An 18,545-nucleotide genomic window follows, 5' to 3' on the forward strand; every position below is an offset into this window, starting at 1 on the left:
CATTTCCAGAATTTTGAGGTCAAAAAGTAAAATTTTGGTCTCATCTGACCAGAACACATTCTTACACATGTTTTCTGTCTCTCCCACATAGTTACATAGTTAGTATGGTCGAAAAAAGACATATGTCCATCAAGTTCACAAAGGAATTGAAGGGAAGAGGGACGGTGGGATGATGGAGAAGGGATGTGATTTTATTTCTGCATAAGCATTAAGTTTTTTTGTTCTAGGAATATATCTAACTTTGTTTTAAAGCTTTCAACTGTTTCTGATGTGACCAGTTCCTGAGGTAGCCCGTTACATAAATTCACAGTTCTTATGGTAAAGAAGGCATGTCGCCCCTTGGGACCAAACCTTTTCTTCTCCAGACGAGGGAGTGCCCCCTTGTCCTTTGAGGGGGTTTTACCTGGAACAGTTTTTCCCCATATTTTTTGTATGGGCCATTTATAAACTTATATAGGTTGATATAAACGTAAACGTCTCTTCTCAAGACTAAACAAATGTATTTATTTTAATCTTTCCTCATAGCTTAGATGTTCCATGCCCCATATAAGTCTAGTCACGCATCTCACCTTCTCCAGCTCCACAATGTCCTTTTTATGGACTGGTGACCAAAACTGAACAGCATATTCCAAGTGAGGCCGTACCAATGCTATATAAAGAGGTAGTATTATGTCCCTGTCCCTTGAGTCCATGCCTCTTTTGATACATGACATTATCTTGTTGGCCTTAGAAGCAGCTGCCTGACATTGCATGCTATTCTGCAGTCTATGATCTACAAGTACACCCAGATCCTTCTCTACCAGTGACTCTCCCAGTTTAACCCCCCCTAAGATATAGGATGCATGCAGGTTATTAGTACCCAGATGCATAACTTTACATTTATCCACATTGAACTTCATCTGCCAAGTGGATACCCAGACACTTAGTCTATCCAAGTAATCTTGTAACGTTTGCACCTCCTTTCTAGACTGTACCATACTACAAAGCTTGGTGTCATCTGCAAAGATAGAATCAGAGCTGCTAATCCCATCCTCTATATCATTAATAAATAAATTAAACAAGAGCGGACCCAGTACTGAACCTTGGGGTACACCACTAATAACCAGGGATAAATCAGAGTACGAATCATTGAACACCACTCTCTGGGTACAATCCTTAAGCTAGTTTTAATCCAGTTACAAACTAAAGTTTCCAAACCCAAAGACCTTAACTTACCTGTCAGACGTCTATGAGGGACAGTATCAAACGCTTTAGCAAAATCGAAAACACTATATCCAAAGACAACCCTCTGTCAAGGCTTCTACTCACATCTTCATAAAAGCAAATTAGTTTGGTTTGAAAACTTCTATCCTTAGAAAACCCATGCTGGCTATCACTTATACTATTATCCCCCAAGTATTCCTGTATGTTGTCCCTCATGAGTCTTTCAAACAATTTTCCCACAATGCACATTAAGCTTACCGGTCTATAATTACCTGGGGAAGTCCTAGAGCCCTTTTTGAAGATTGGCACCACATTCGCCTTGCGCCAGTCCCTTGGCACAATACCAGACACCAGAGAATCTCTAAATATCATGAACAAGTGTACATGGCTTATTGTAAACTCCAAACAGTATGTCTTGTGGCTCATTTTTAATAATAGTTTGATTTTTGCCACTCCATAAAGGCCAGATTTTTTGGGTACATGACAGTTGTCTTGTGGAGGACGCAGCCAAGCCAATTTGAGTAGACTCATGCCTGGAAGCTCTACTGGGGCCCTTCATTCAAAATTTGTAGGTTGGCCATACGACTGCACAGGTGCTAAGGACGATTAATACTGGACTTTCAAAACGTGTAACCAAGTCTGCACTCAGAGGAGAAACCTCTGATGGGAGTTGGAGTCCTGGGGGGATGGCAGCCTAAAAAAGGGGATATATACCTTGTTTGAGTAACACATTTTTCAGTGACTGTCTTTTTGTGTGGCTCATAGTAAGCTACCTGTACAGAGAGGAAAAAGATCCAGATTGTGGATTGAAATGTTGCATTATGTACTGATGGGTGAATAAAACACCAGCTTGGATTGAATCTTTTTGGAGTGCCGCTTCATTCTCTCTTGTTTGTATAGAGAGGAAAGTGTTTGTGTAGTTAGTGCTGGACAAGCAGAATATTATTTGTATTTCTTTGTACCTTATGAAGTTAATATTTTTAACAATTATTTTTTCAATTTTAACCCCTTAACCCCTACAGGACCCATGACGTAACGGTACGTCCCGACACCCTGGGTCTTAAGGACCAGGGACGTACATTTACGTCATGGGCAGTTTTAGTCCCCGCCGTGCGCCGGGCGGGGATCGGAGCGGGATGCTTCCTGAAATCATTCAGCAGGCATCCCGTGCAAATGCCCAGGGGGGGTCATCAGACCCCCCATGTCAGCGATCGCGGCAAATCGCAAGTGAATTCACACTTGCGATTTGCGTGATTCCGGGTCATTACGGGTCTATAGTGACCCGGTGACCCCGAATGTAAGGGGGATCGCGGGTGTCTAAGACACCCACAATCCCCCTAAAGCGATAGGAGTGAGGTGGCAGGGTTGCCACCCCTCCTATCCCTGCTATTGGTGGTCTAGACGCGACCACCAATAGCAGATCGGGGGCGGGGGGTGTTAACTTTCGTTTTCCCCGTCCTGCCCTCCCACAATAGGTGGGGCAGGACGGGGAAACGACGGGAATCGGCGCCGAAGATCCACTTACCGATCCGGGCGGGCGTCGGAGGCTGCAGGCGACGGAGATCGGCGGGCGGCGATGACGTGCGGCTGGATCCGACGGAAGCCGGTGAGTTGCCTAGCAACATCTGGAGGGTACAGTTTGAGACCATTATACAGTGGTCTCTAACTGTAGCCCTCCAGATGTTGCAAAATTACAACTCCCAGCATGCCCAGACAGCTGTTTGGGCATGCTGGAATATGTAGTTTTGTAACAGCTGGAGGGCTACAGTTTGAGACCACTATATAGTGGTCCCTAAACTGTAGCCCTCCAGATCTTGCAAAACTACAACTCCTAGCATGCTCAAACAAGTGTTTGCTGTCAGGGCATGCTGGGAATTGTAGTTTTGCAACAGCTGGAGGTCCACAGTTTGGAGATCACTTTGCAGTGTTCTCTAAAACTGTAGCCCTCCAGATGTTGCAAAACTGCAAATCCCAGCATGTCCAAAGAGCAATCAGCTGTCTCGGCATGCTGGGAGTTGTAGTTGCGTACCTCCAGCTATTGCATAACTACATTTCCCAGCATGCCCTTCGGCGATCAGTACATGCTGGGAGTTGTAGTTTTGCAACAGCTGGAGGCACACTGGTTAGAAAATACTGAGTTAGGTAACGGAACCTAACTGAAGGTTTTCCAACCAGTGTGCCTCCAGCTGTTGCAAAAGTACAACTTCCAGCATGCACGGTCTGTCAGTACATGCTGGGAGTTGTAGTTTTGAAACAGCTGGATGTTTGCCCCTCCATGTGAACGTACAGGGTACATTCACACGGGCAGGCTTACAGTAAGTTTCCTGCTTCAAGTTTGGGCTGCGGCAAATTTTTCGCCGCAGCTCAAACTTCTAGCGAGAAACTCACCGTAACCCGCCTGTGCGAATGTACCCTAAAAACACTACACTACTCTAACACATAATAAAGGGTAAAACACTACATATACACCCCCTTACACTGTCCCCCCAATAAAAATGAAAAACGTATTGGATGGCAGTGTTTCCAAAACGGAGCCTCCAGCTGTTGCAAAACAACAACTCCCAGCATTTCCGGACAGCCACTGACTGTCCAGGCATGCTGGGAATTTAGCAACAGCTGGAGGCACCCTGTTTGGCAATCATTGGCGTAGAATACCCCTATGTCCACCCCTGTGCAATCCCTAATTTAGTCCTCAAATGCGCATGGTGCTCTCTCACTTCGGAGCCCTGTCGTATTTCAAGGAAACAGTTTAGGACCACATATGGGGTATCTCCGTACTCGGGAGAAATTGCACTACAAATTTTGGGGGGCTTTTTCTCCTTTTACCCCTTATGAAAAGGAAAAGTTGGGGCTACACCAGCTTGTTAGTGTAAAAAAATTAAAAAATGTACACTAACATGCCGGTGTTGCCCTTTACTTTTTATTTTCACAAGCGTTAAAAGGAAAAAAAGACCCCCAAAATTTGTAACGCAATTTCTCCTGAGTATGGAAATACCCCATATGTAGGCGTAAAATGCTCTGCGGGTGCACAACAAGGCTCAGGAGTGAGAGCGCACCATGTACATTTGAGGTCTAAATTGGTGATTTGCACAGGGGTGGCTGATTTTACAGCGGTTCTGACATAAACCCCCCCAAAAAAATACCCACATGTGACCCCATTTTGGAAACTACACCCCTCACGGAATGTAATAAGGGGTACAGTGAGCATTTACGCCCCACAGGTGTCTGACAGATTTTTGGAACAGTGGTCCGTGAAAATGAAAATTTTTATTTTTCATTTGCACAGCCCACTGTTCCAAAGATCTGTCAAACGCCAGTGGGGTGTAAATACTCACTGCACCCCTTATTAAATTCTGTGAGGGGTGTAGTTTCCATAATAGGGTCACATGTGGGGGGTTCCACTGTTCTGGCACCACGGGGGGCTTTGTAAATGCACATGGCCCCTGACTTCCATTCCAAACAATTTTTTTCCCAAAAGCTCAATGGCACTCCTTCTCTTCTGAGCATTGTAGTGCGCCAGCAGAGCACTTGACGTCCACACATGGGGTATTTCCATACTCAGAAGAGACCGGGTTACAAATTTTGGGGGGTCTTTTCTGCTATTAACCCTTGCAAAAATGTGAAATTTGGGGGGAAACACACATTTTAGTGAAAATTATTATTATTTTTTTACATATGCAAAAGTCGTGAAACCCCTGTGGGGTATTAAGGCTCGCTTTATTCCTTGTTACGTTCCTCAAGGGGTCTAGTTTCCAAAATGGTATGGCATGTGGTTTTTTTTGCTGTTCTGGCACCATAGGGGCTTCCTAAATGTGACATGCCCCCCGAGCAAAATTTGCTCTCAAAAAGCCAAATATGACTCCTTCTCTTCTGAGCATTGTAGTTCACCCGTAGTGCACTTCAGGTCCACTTATGGGGTACCTCCATACTCAGAAGAGATGGGGTTACAAATTTTGGGGGGTCTTTTCTGCTATTAACCCTTGCAAAAATGTGAAATTTGGGGGGAAACACACATTTTAGTGAAATTTTTTTTTTTTACATATGCAAAAGTCGTGAAACACCTGTGGGGTATTAAGGCTCACTTTATTCCTTGTTACGTTCCTCAAGGGGTCTAGTTTCCAAAATGGTATGGCATGTGTTTTTTTTTGCTGTTCTGGCACCGTAGGGGCTTCCTAAATGCAACATGCCCCCCAAAAACTATTTCAGAAAAACGTACTCTCCAAAATCCCCTTGTCGCTCCTTCGCTTCTGAGCCCTCTACTGCGCCCGCCGAACAATTTACATAGACATATGAGGTATGTGTTAACTCGAGAGAAATTGGGCTACAAATATAAGTATACAATTTCTCCTTTTACCCCTTGTAAAAATAAAAAAATTGGGTCTACAAGAACATGCGAGTGTAAAAAATGGAGATTGTGAATTTTCTCCTTCACTTTGCTGCTATTCCTGTGAAACACCTAAAGGATTAAAACGCTGACTGAATGTAATTTTGAATACTTTGGGGGGTGCAGTTTTTATAATGGGGTCATTTGTGGGGTATTTCTAATATGAAGACCCTTCAAATCCACTTCAAACCTGAACTGGTCCCTGAAAAATAGTGAGTTTGAAAATTTTGTGAAAAATTGGAAAATTGCTGCTGAACTTTGAAGCCCTCTGGTGTCTTCCAAAAGTAAAAACATGTCAATTTTATGATGCAAACATAAAGTAGACATATTGTATATGTGAATCAAATTTTTTTTTATTTGGAATATCCATTTTCCTTACAAGCAGAGAGCTTCAAAGTTAGAAAAATGCAAATTTTTCAAATTTTTCATAAAATTTGGGGATTTTTCACCAAGAAAGGATGCAAGTTACCATAAAATTTTACCACTATGTTAAAGTAGAATATGTCACGAAAAAACAGTCTCGGAATCAGAATGATAACTAAAAGCATTCCAGAGTTATTAATGTTTAAAGTGACAGTGGTCAGATGTGCAAAAAACGCTCTGGTCCTGAGGTGTAAAATGGCCTGGTCCTTAAGAGGTTAACCTTAAGGACTGAGCCCTTTTTGTGCAATTCTGAACACTGTCACTTTAAATGGGCACTGTCACCAACTTTATTTTTTGATATGTTGTAGTACTTATGTACTACAACATATCTCTAATATACTTTTATTTATTTATTTATTTTCATTAAAAAGGTTTAATTTACATTTAAAAACTGGCCACTGAAAAAGGACTGATTTTGGAGTGGCAATCACTCCTCCCGCACATCGCCGCCGCCGCCTCGTTGCCGCCGCTGTCCCTGCAAGCCCGCTGCCGGACTCTGCAGTAATTGCAAGTGTAATGAGGGAACGGGGTATGCGGGGCGGGGAGGAGGGAATGGGCTAGTGCCGTAGCAAGGGGGGGGGGGGGGAAGGGGATAGCAAAAAAAAAAAATAGGATGGTGGGAGCTACCCTTTAAACATTCTGGAATGCTTTTAGTTATCATTCTGATTCCGAGATCCCCCTGGCGAAGCCCATACGCGAAACGTGTGTTGGGGTGTCGGTGCTTTGTGTTCCTGGCTTGTGGGTTTATGACAGGTAGTTTTCTTAGGTGTTCCTCTCTTCCAATTTTGGTTTTTATTTTGTTTATATTACTGTATTGCTGCCTCCTATCTTATACTTATGCATGCTAGATGCTATACTTACATTGTACTACACTAGGAATCTGCAGTCTTTTCAGTTTTATATTGTACTTGTGCCTTATTGAATACCTACATTACCCATACCAGATTCACCGGCACTATTTGTCTCCTGCCCATGGTCATCTTCTGCCTTTTTAATTATTTTAATAGTTTGTCTTATTCTGCCTAATAAAGATTGTTATACCTTTATGAAATATTGTCAGTATCGTGGGTCTCTTTGTTCTTTGGTTATATATTGGTACCCCCGGGACCTACATACGGTGCTTAAATGTTTGCCGTGTATTTTTTTGGCTAACTGAGTTGTAGTTATACAACAGCTGAAGGTACACTTTTCCATAGAAAAAATGTGCCTCCAGCTGTTGCAAAACTATTCCATAAGGGAATGCTGGGAGTTGTGGTGGTCTGCCTCCTGCTGTTGCATAACTACAGCTCCCAGCATGCCCTTTTTGCATGCTGGGAGCTGTTGCTAAGCAACAGCAGGAGGCTGTCACTCAGCTCCAACTGCTGATCCACCCACTGCAGGTCAGTTCCTTGCCGCCTCCGCCGCCACCACCGCCGCCACCGCCGCCACTCCTGGGGCCCCGATCCCAACATTGACGCCGGGGATCGGGGTCCCCAACTGCCGGGGTCCTCTTCCCGCACGCGATCATGTCGTCCGGAAGAGGGGCGGAGCGGGTTGCGGGAGTGACACCCGCAGCAGGTGCCCTGATTGGTCGGCCGGTTAACCGGCCGACGAATCAGGGCAATCGTGAGGTGGCACCAGTGCCACCTCCCCCCTGCTGGCTATGGCTGTTCGGGGCCGTCAGAGATGGCCCCGAACAGCCTGTTATTCCGGGACACTGGAGACCCGATTGACCCGGAATCCGCCGCAGATCGCTGGGCTGAATTGTCATCGTGACGCCCCTGGGCGATATGCGCGATGCCTGCTGAATGATTTCAGCAGGCATCGGGCACCGTCTCCCCTCCGGCTAGCGGGGGGGGGGGCAGGATTTGACAGGACGTACTCAAACGTCCTGAATCCTTAAGGACACGGAAAAGGGGCTGTTTGAGTACGTCCCGCGTCATTAAGGTGTTAAGGATGGTAAATATACATTCATTGCCCGCTCCTGTTAAATGAAGTGCACTCAGGGGCTGAGCGCGCTTCATACCCCGTGGGTGCTATGAGCAACCAGGCCCCGAAGCAAATGCCACACATCACCGATCGGGCTCATGTTCAGTATTAAACCTTTAGACGCCGCAATCAAAATTGATTGCGGCATCTAAATTGGTAGGAAAGTTTTCCCGGTTAGCTCAGAGGGCTGTTCGGGACCGCCGCGGTGATATTTGTAAATGGGTTAGCAACTGGTAAGTGATAGGAAGCAGAGGGTGGGTGCATTCATAGAACTTACTCTGGATGGGTCACAGTTAAAAGTGGGGTACCACAGGAGTCAGTTCTGGGTCTACTTCTTTTTAATATGTTTAAATGACCATGTGGAGGGATTACAAAGTAGAATTTCTATATTTGCAGATGGCACTTAACTGGGTAAGGTGATCACCACAGAGGATGATAACATAATATTACAGAGGGATCTGGGGAAGCTGAAGGCTTGGGCACAGACATTGCAAATTAACTTTAATGTAGATAAATTTAAAGTTAAGCACTTGGGCCATATAAGCAAAATGTATAATTATGTGCTAAATAATAAATCATTCGGTAAAACTTCTACTGAAAAGGACATGGCTGAACTGGAGAGGGTGCAGAGAAGGGCAACAAAAATATTATTGGTATGGGAGGATTACAGGACCAAAACAGGTTATCAAGCTTGGGGTTATTTTCATCACAGTAATGGAAGCAATAAGGAAAGGCAATAACGTAATTGTTAGACGTCCAACAATCCTAAGCTGGAAGGGACCACATAACTGCTTTAGCGCTGCCTATTACAAAACAGGTTTTAGAAGAACCTTATCTGCAACTAAAATATAATAATGAATTAAAGCGGTACTCCGGTGGAAATTATTATTATTTTTTTTAAATCAACTGGTGCAAAATAGTTAAACAGATTTGTAAATAACTTCTATTAAAAAATCTTTACCCTTTCAGTACTTTTTAGCAGCTGTATGCTACAGAGGAATTCTTTTCTTTTTTAATTAATTTTTTGTCTTGTCCACAGTGCTCTCTGCTGACACCTCTGTCCGTATCAGGAACTGTCCAGAGCAGCATAGGTTTGCAAAGGGGATTTTCTCCTTCTCTGGACAGTACCTGATACGGGCATCAGGTGTCAGCAAAGATCAATGTGGACAAGACAAAAAAGAAATTCAAAAAGAAAATAATTTCCTCTGTAGCATACAGCTGCTAAAAAGTACTGAAAGGGTAAAGATTTTTTTAATAGAAGTCATTTACAAATGACTGGAGTACCCCTTTAACATGAGATGTTAGGATTTTCCACTGGATTTGTTAGTGGCGTAACATGTCAGTACCTTTTAAAAGCAGACATACTGACTGCTGAAAACTATCTTTAGATCAGCTACATAAAATAGTTCCAAGGGAGAGTCTAACCTGTTCCTTTGCCCCCAAATTAAACATTTCTGCTCACATTTTCTTCCTCCTCATCTTCTTAGACCCATAACAGAGCTGAATTGGGAATCGGGACTTATTTTTTTAGGACAAGTTATAATTTTAAGTGGTGCCCTTCATTTTATCTTCATTACAAAAACAGAAAAAATTGTGGGGCAAAAGTGAAAAAAATTAAATGCAATTATGCATACGATAAAACTGATATGGCCATTATTAAGACCTTCAAAGCTGTGTGAGGGCTCATTTCCTTGTGCTGAGATCTGTACTCTGTATCGATACCACTATTGCATAGTTGGTACATTTTGATAACTTTTTAATCCATTTGACCAAAAATCTGCAATTATGGAGTTTGATATTTTTTAGCCTACACTGTTTAACATGCAGGATCAAGAATAATCTAATTTAATGTTAATGTTTCAGACAATTCTACACACGGTTATACCATATATGCATATGTATTTTTATGTTTATGATTTTTGGAGGCGAAGGGGAGATATAAAATTATGATTTATTTTTTCTTGTGGGGGTATATTTTTATATTTAAATTTTCAAATTTTTATTGTCTATACCGCTTAAATGGGCACTGTTGGAATCCAAAAAATAGGATTAGATGTTGTACATCTTCCCAAAATATTAACCTTTCTATTATACATCATTAAAAAAGAATTGTAAGCTTACTTTAAGATTGCCAGTGAAAATCGAAACTGACAGTTTATATATTGTTTTTATATTTTACTAAATATTTCATTTAAAAAAACAAAAAACTATGAAAACAAAAAAAAAATCCTTTTTTATTAAAATCATGGCTTATAAAAAAAAATAAAGCTATTATGGGTCCTCATACTATTGGATCTTTATATGTAATGTTTGGGCAATGCAGCTGAAAAATAAATGTTTAATAGGCTTTTATTTGTCCCTGAAATCATAGTAATCTACACTCTCTATATTTTCTAATCAAACATTAACTTTAAAGGGAACCAACCATTACATTCACCATATTTGGTATATTATATTTGGTAAAATCTTAATCCTCACCAGATGTTTTTTCCCCAGGGATGGTGAGGATATCAAGTAATAAAGTCTCCCCCAATGCCCGTAAGTAGTTCCCTGGGTGGGGATCTATAATTACTTGGTCCTGACGCTCCGGCCCGCATCATCGCTCTGCTGCTAACATTATATATGGTAAAATCTAATGCTTGGTTCCCTTTAACTAGCTGAACATACTGTATGTTAAATGTTAAGGTTTTTTTGTATAGCCTACATATACAGAATTTTTTTTACAACTCATTACAGTGACAAATTACATGGTAGAAAAAATCCCCTTGGGGTTATATTGGTTAAAATATTTGTCAATAGCAACACATCATATTTGGAGATATGAAGACGTTCTTGTTCTCAGGGAATGTAAGCCTATGCCATCCTTAGCTCTAACTATTTAGCTCTTGCACTTTGCCATGATGATTTCACGAACATGTTAGTAGTGCATAGTTGTAAAATACATATTTAACAGGCAGTCATGTCTGTAAAGCCTTCAATTATCTTCATCAGTACTTATAATGGACTTTAATTAACATTACGTGATCTAATGTTAACTATCAGCATGCTATCATTAAATACTAAGTCTCTAAAATATATAAATAGTATATGAAATAAAAACATGTTATTCCCTTACCTTTCTTTTTGTCTTCAAGTTAATCCTTTTGAATATTCAACCAATTCTACCTTCTTTCTAATATGTTGAAGTATGTGAAGGTTCCAGAAGCTGTATTCAGATTGATATGGCAGGTTTAGTTGTATGTGGTTTCATATTTAAAAACTACTTCATATTTTGGCTGTCTGCAATATGTTTTGATTCAGTCATTTTCTGTTGCTGCTGCAGAATGTCTGTCTACCTTTGTATTCTCCCTCAGCTTTAAAAGTTCCACCAAGTTGTAGTTTTTTTTAATTTGGGTATCACTCACTACCAGTTCCCTCCCATTTCAATTAGTGTTCAGACTTTAAGATTGTAATGATAACGAACAATTAAGCTAGTTCCTTTCTCTGCTTCCAGACAGCTTTTAGAGCTGCTTTGGCTTTCCTTACCAACAAGCTGACAAAAACAACAATCATCGGGAAAAAAAAAGAGACAAAATAAATATTACACTAACAAGAAGTGGTAGAGTAGCTTATACATGCAAGTTCCTGTTAGAAGACTAATATAAGACTACAAGCAATGTTTACTTCACATTGTATGTGCCAGAGCTTTGTCTGCTAATGTTACACACTTTTAAATTGGGGCAGATTTGCTATTTCAAATGTTCCAGAATTCAAGTGTAATTTGTATATAAAAATGCCTTTCATGACATGTGAAAAGAGGCATAAAATATCTACGCATCTGTGCTTTTAAAATTGCTCCTCAATTGTGGTATAAAATTTTGGAGTAACGTTAGCCAACTAATAGTTGGTGTAAACTTAAAGGGATACTACCGTGGAAAACTTTTTTTTTTCTTTTAATCAACTGGTGCCAGAGAGTTAAACAGATTTGTAAATTACTTCTATTAAAAAATCTTAATCCTTCCAGTACTTTTTGAGGGCTGTAAACAACAGAGGAAATGTTTATCTTTTTGGAACTGTCCAGAGCAGGAGAAAATCCCCATAGCAAACATATGCTGCTCTGGACAGTTCCAAAATTGGACAGCAGAAGTCAGCAGAGAGCACTGTGGTCGTGACATATGAGAAATTGAAAAAGATAAACATTTCCTCTGTAGTATACAGTCCATAAAAAGTACTGGAAGGATTCAGATTTTTTAATTGAATTTTTACAAATCTGTTTAACTTTCTGGCACCAGTTGATAAAATAAAAAATAAAAAAAAATTATAAAAAAAGGTTTCCACGGTAGTACCCCTTTAAAGAGAAAATGTCAGACTGTTCACCACACTAAATTGAATATACTGAACAACTTTAAAAAAACAGTCATCACTTTAATCGGTGTAGTAGTTTCAGAGTTATGGATCATTTTCTTTTAAAAAATCTGAAATTACTACCCCGTTTAACGTAAGTGATGAATGTTTTCTGTTTCAATAATTTCTATTAATTTTAAAGGCAATACAAAGCAGCAATAAGCATACGCAAACACCGCCACAGATTTAACCGTGGCACCAGTGTGGCAAACATGGTGGAAAACAATATAAGCATCAAAGAGTCTTGCCCTCTACCAAATAGCCTGGAATTCAGTTTTCAAAACAAAAAAATGTAAATGATTAAATAGGTAAGGCTGGCACAAAATATTCTAGAGAAAGAGGTGTAGCAACATCCAATATGTTGTCCAAACCCATGCCATCAGTGAATTCAGTGACAGATGTCTAAGGTTTATGGTGGCCTCCCGACTCTGTCGGTGAAAATAAGGGTTGCATGTGTTGGATTTTTATCGCCTGGCTCTTTGGTTCTCTGAGGGATAAGAACTGCCTGGCTGAGGCTTATCCCTCTCCTCTCCTAGGCACCAGATGCATTACCCCTTCCCCTGGCATGCCTTTTGGGCTTAAAAGGGTACTCCACTGGAAAACATTGTTTCTTCAATCAACTGGTGTCAGGAAGTTAAACAGATTTGTAAATTACTTCTATTAAAAAATCTTAAACCTTCCAGTACTTATCAGCTGCCATATGATCCACAGGAAGTTGTTTTCTTTTTTAATTTCCTTTCTGCCTGACCACAGTGCTCTCTGCTGACACCTCTGTCCATTTTAGGAACTGTCCAGAGTAGGAGCAAATCCCCATAGAAAACCTCTCCTGCTCTGGACAATTCCTGACATGGACAGAAGTGTCAGCAGAGAGCACTGTGGTCAGGTAGAAAGGAAATTAAAAAAGAGAACAACGTCCTGTGGATCATATGGCAGCTGATAACTACTGGAAGGATTAAGATTTTTTAATAGAAGTAATTTACAAATCTGTTTATTTTTCTGGCACCAGTTGATTTAAAAAAAAATGTTTTCCAGTGGAGTACCCCTTTAATGCCCAAGCAATTTTTTTTTCATTTTTCAGTTGTCGCCTTTCAAGTGTCATAACTTGTTTATTTTTCCATCAACAAAGCCATATGGGAGTTTGTTTTCTGCAGGTCAAGTTGTACTGTTTAATGACACCATATTGGGGTTCATATATCTTATTGGATAGTTTTTATTAACTCTTATTTACTGGTCAAATGGAAAAATGCTATTTTGTTATTACATTTTTTACAAATTTATGCTATTCACTGTATGGTAAGAATAACGTTATAGTGATATTTTGTGGGGCAGTACGATTACAACAATACCAAATTTCAAAAGATTTTTTTAAATTTTTTTTTATTAACCCCTTAAGGACCAAGGACGTACCGGTACGTCCTTGGTCCTGGTCCCGTGATATAACGCGGGGTTACACGGTAACCCTGCATCATATCACGGCGGGAAGCCGGGACCCGCCGCTAATAGCGCGCAGTGCCGATCGCGGTGCCGCGCGCTATTAACCCTTTAGCCGCACGCTCAGAGCTGAGAAAAGCGAAAGTAAAAGCTGCCGGTTAACTCAGTGGGCTGTTCGGGATAGCCACGGCGAAATCGCGGCATCCCGAACAGCTTACAGGACAGCGGGAGGGCCCCTACCTGCCTCCTCGCTGTCCGATCGCCGAATGACTGCTCAGTGCCTGAGATCCAGGCAGAATCATCGATCACTGGTTTCCTATGAGAAACCAGTGATCAATGATAAAGATCAGTGTGCAGTGTTATAGGTCCCTATGGGAGCTATAACACTGCAAAAAAAAAGTGAAAAAAAAAGTGAATGAATATCATTTAACCCCTCCCCTATTAAAAGTTTGAATCACCCCCCTTTTCCCATAAAAAAAAAAACACAGCGTAAATAAAAATAAACATATATGGTATCACCGCGTGCGGAAATGTCCGAATTATAAATATATATCATTAATTAAACTGCTCGGTCAACGGCGTGCGCGCAAAAAAATTCCAAAGTCCAAAATAGTGCATTTTTGGTCACATTTTATATAATCGATCAATAAGTCATATCAATGCAAAAATGGTACCGTTAAAAACTTCAGATCACGGCGCAAAAAATGAGCCCTCATACTGCCCCATACACGGAAAAATAAAAAAGTTATAGGGGTCAGAAGATGACAATTTTAAACGTATTAATTTTCCTGCATGTAGTTATGATTTTTTCCAGAAGTACGACAAAATCAAACCTACATAAGTAGGGTATCATTTTAATCATATGGACCTACAGAATAAAGATAAGGTGTCATTTTGACCAAAAAATTTACTACGTAGAAACGGAAGCCCCCAAAATTTACAAAACAGCGTTTTTTTTTTTCAATTTTGTCGCACAATGATTTTTTTCCGTTTCACTGTAGATTTTTGGGCAAAATGACTGACGTCATTACAAAGTAGAATTGGTGGTGCACAAAATAAGCAATCGTATGGATTTTTAGGTGCAAAATTTAAAGAGTTTTTTTTTAAAGGCAAGGAGCAAAAAACGAAAATGCAAAAAAGGAAAAAAACCCCGGTCCTTAAGGGGTTAAATGACTGTGATTAGTAGATTGCAGCTAAACTACAATGCATTTGTTCTCTGGTGTATTCAGCAGGTCAGCATAATGATGACAGGCAGTGTATCCAGCCATGCTGCACAGCACACTAGGGTATACAGACACCCATTACAGGCCTAGGGGCCTTCACAAGACCCCCAGCTGCCATGGAAACCAAAACTGGGGATTGCTGAGGCTGCATGGCACACTATCCATGCCATACTATCCTCACATGCAGCGGGCATGATTTGACTTTGACTTTATAAATGTTGGTGTGAGGTCGTATAGATTTTACCCATTTGCTTGGTGTATTTTTACACAGTTTCTCAAAATGTATCAAAATGGTGCACAGACTTGATAAATTCTGGGCAATTATAGAAACCAGTGAGCTGCAGAGCAAGGTTAAAGCTTTGTGCTCCGGCATCTGACACATTTGTACGTGTCTTGTAAAGATAAGCGAATCAAAGCAGATGAACCCAAATTCATTTCAAATTTCAGGAAATCTTCAATTCGCAACGAATGCGAATATCGCCACGATTCTATCACGCAAATCACTTCATTAAACTCCATTTTACAGCGTTCCAGGCTCAAGAACACCTAAAATGGCAGATCCACATGTCAGTACATGGGGCAGTGGATGCTGGGAAAGTGGGAAGGCAAGGCGGGAAGGGAGGTAGGCGGGATTACCCTGAATCACATGCGGGATGCAGCCTATCAGCATTCATTGACCCCTGTGATGTCACTGCCCTATATAATCGGCAGCCATTTTGTGGCTGCTCATTTCATGCCATACACTGCAGAGAGAGGACAGCTGCGTGTCTCTGTATGTTACACAGACACGCTGTATTGATCATACTGCAGTGTTCCACTTCCAGCTGCTATTTATATCAGTGTTGTGGACAGAGAGCAGTGCAGTGCTTTGCTTGTGCTCACTGAGAAGGATTCTTATGCCAGCCATTAACCTCCCAGTCACTTTATTCAGCATTTTATCAGAGAGTGTCAGATAGCTTTTCGTTGCCTCATACATTTCAACAAGCTGCCTCAACTTCATCAACCTTAGCAGAGGAGGCATGAATGATTTTCAGCGAAATTCTGTGTATTTTTTCCACAAGAAATCATCAGCTGCTTATACTAGTCTGTAGACAGTATAATAACCAGCAGTTCACTCAATTCTTAATACTCTTTGACAGAGTGCAATTTTGGGTTTAATACACATTTTTTTTTGTGGTGCTGCATTGTTATGCAAATATAAGTTTTTTCAGCAGACTGTTGTGCATTTTTCTGCCCTCATACGTGCATACCACATACCTACATCAAAGCAGTGTGCTGTTTTGTAGCTGTAAATCTGTAACAAGTCTAGATACTGGGAAAGTCCATGCAAAGGTAATCACCGGCTGGTGTTTTACGAAAATAAGTTTTCCAAGTGTACTGTAGAGCATTTTTTTGCCCTCATACGTGCATACCACATACCTATATCTAAGTAGTGCACTTTTTTGTACCTGTAAATCTAGAACAAGCCTACATACAGTAAAAGGCCAGGGAAAAGTAATCACTGGCTGTTGTTTCATGAAAAAACTTTTTCCAAGTGTACTGTAGCGCATTTTTCTGCCCTCATACGTGTATACCACATATCTACATCTAAGTAGTGCACTATTTTGTACCTGTAAATATGTCAAGGGCCTACATTCTGTGAAAGGACAGCCAAAAGCACTCATCGGCTGGTGTTTTAAAAAGAAATTACAGAGTTTTTAGGCGCATTGTAGTGCATTTTTCTAAAGTGCATACGTACATCTAAGAAGTGTACAATTTTGTACCTGTTAATCCGTCAAGGGCCTACTTACTGTGAAAGGACAGACAAAAGTAATCACCGGCTGGTGTTTTACAAAAATACAGAGCTTTTAGGCGTGTTGTAGCGCATTTTTCTGCCCTCATCAGTGTATACCACATACGTGCATCTAAGTACTTTACTGTTTTGTATCTGTTAATCTGTCAAGGGCCTATATACTGTGAAAAGACAGCCAAAAGTAATCAACGGCTGGTGTTTAAAAAAAAAAAATTACAGAGTTTTTAAGGCTCATTGTAGCGCATTTTTCTTCCCTCATAAGTGCATACCTCATACGTACATCTAAGAAGTGTACTATTTTGTACCTTTTAATCTGTCAAGGGCCTACATACTGTGAAAGGACAGCCAAAAGTAATCACCGGCTGTTTTTAAAAAAAGAAAATTACATGGTTTTTAGGCTCATTGTAGCGCATTTTTCTGCCCTCATAAGTGCATTCCGCATACGTACATCTAAGTAGTGTTCTATTTTCTACCTGTTAATCTGTCAAGGGCCTACATACTGTGAAAGGACAGACAAAAGTACTTATCGGCTGGTGTTGTACTCAGATACTTTTTTAAGTGTACTGTAGAGCATTTTTCTGCCCTCATCAGTGCATACCACATACCTACATCTAAGAAATGTACTATATTGTTCCTGTTAATCTGTCAAGGGCCTAGATACTGTGAAAGACCAGCCAAAAGTAATTACCTGCCGTTGTTCTAGACAAATACTGTTTTAAGCATAGTGAAGCGTATTGTACCCCCCTCATATGCGCACTAAGTATGTCAGGCAGAGAAGTGCCAGGACGTGCACAGAGGAGTGACAGAGGCCTAAATACTTCAGGCAGAGGTCGCAGCAGACTAGGAGCGAGTGTCAGCAGGAGTCACAGTGAGAGGCCTGAGCTCCCGTTATCAGCTAGCGGTCGTGTCTCGACCAACAACCCATCTGCTGTCGTCGATAGGTTGGCACGATAGGTTGACACTTCATCACAAGTGACATCTGACACCCCCAGTCAACAGTCGGACACAACCCTCAGTTGGCATGGCCTGGGAGCAGTCCCTGTCCTCCCATTTACTCTATCCTATGCTTTTCCCTCTCCTACAGAAGTATCTTCTGCTGTGGGTTCAGCTCCACTATTCACTGAGGATGATTCAATAGAGCACGGTCAGAAGCTACTGCCCAGCCAAGAAGTGGAGGAGACATCCGCCGCTTCCTCCGCTAGGTGGGCAAGTATTGATGAGGAGAGTGACGTAGGAGGCGGTGTTGCCAGGGTTCAGGGTCCTGAAGCAGACACTGTTGAGGAACCTGAGGAGGACATCAGTGGCGTGCAGACATTTGCTGCTGATGATGAAGCCGATCGCAATTGGGAGCCGGATGCAGAAAGGGCTTCATCATCATCAGGAGAGGAGATTGGCAGGTTGCCCTTGAGGCAGCAGCTGAGCCAGCAAGGCGGTAGCATGGTTGGCAATCAGCGTGTTTCCCGCGCTGCGACAAAGAAGAGTGAAACATGTGCCCTGCATGGCACACGTGTAAAATCTGGTTGTCAAGCAGTTCCTGAAGTATTCCCCCCCCTTTGCGAGAAATCCTAACAATGGGAAGGAAACTTTGCATGCACTTCAGCCACTCGTACACCACACACCCTCCTTGAGCTGCAGCATCAGAATTGTATCCCCCAACATAGTCTGATTTGTGATGCTGCCACACTTTGGAATTCCACCCTCCATATATTGGACCAACTGTACAAACAGAGAAAAGCCA

The 18,545-nt window shown here is 41.4% G+C and overlaps 1 protein-coding gene and 1 long non-coding RNA gene across 4 annotated transcripts in view; one reads left to right on the forward strand and one right to left on the reverse strand.

The window, feature by feature from the left end:
- LOC130293418 (visinin-like) overlaps positions 1 to 18,545 on the forward strand; it is a 306,760-nt gene that overhangs the window by 157,350 nt on the left and 130,865 nt on the right. The gene's annotated exons all lie outside the window — the stretch shown is intronic.
- Positions 1 to 18,545, reverse strand: part of LOC130293419 (uncharacterized) — a 43,682-nt gene that overhangs the window by 5,003 nt on the left and 20,134 nt on the right. Inside the window, exon 2 of the long non-coding RNA XR_008848201.1 lies at positions 11,094 to 11,183. This is a non-coding gene — a long non-coding RNA (uncharacterized LOC130293419). The remainder of the gene's footprint in view (positions 1 to 11,093; positions 11,184 to 18,545) is intronic.

This window comes from Hyla sarda, chromosome 10, assembly GCF_029499605.1.
Source record: "Hyla sarda isolate aHylSar1 chromosome 10, aHylSar1.hap1, whole genome shotgun sequence".
NCBI classification, from domain to species: domain Eukaryota; kingdom Metazoa; phylum Chordata; class Amphibia; order Anura; family Hylidae; genus Hyla; species Hyla sarda.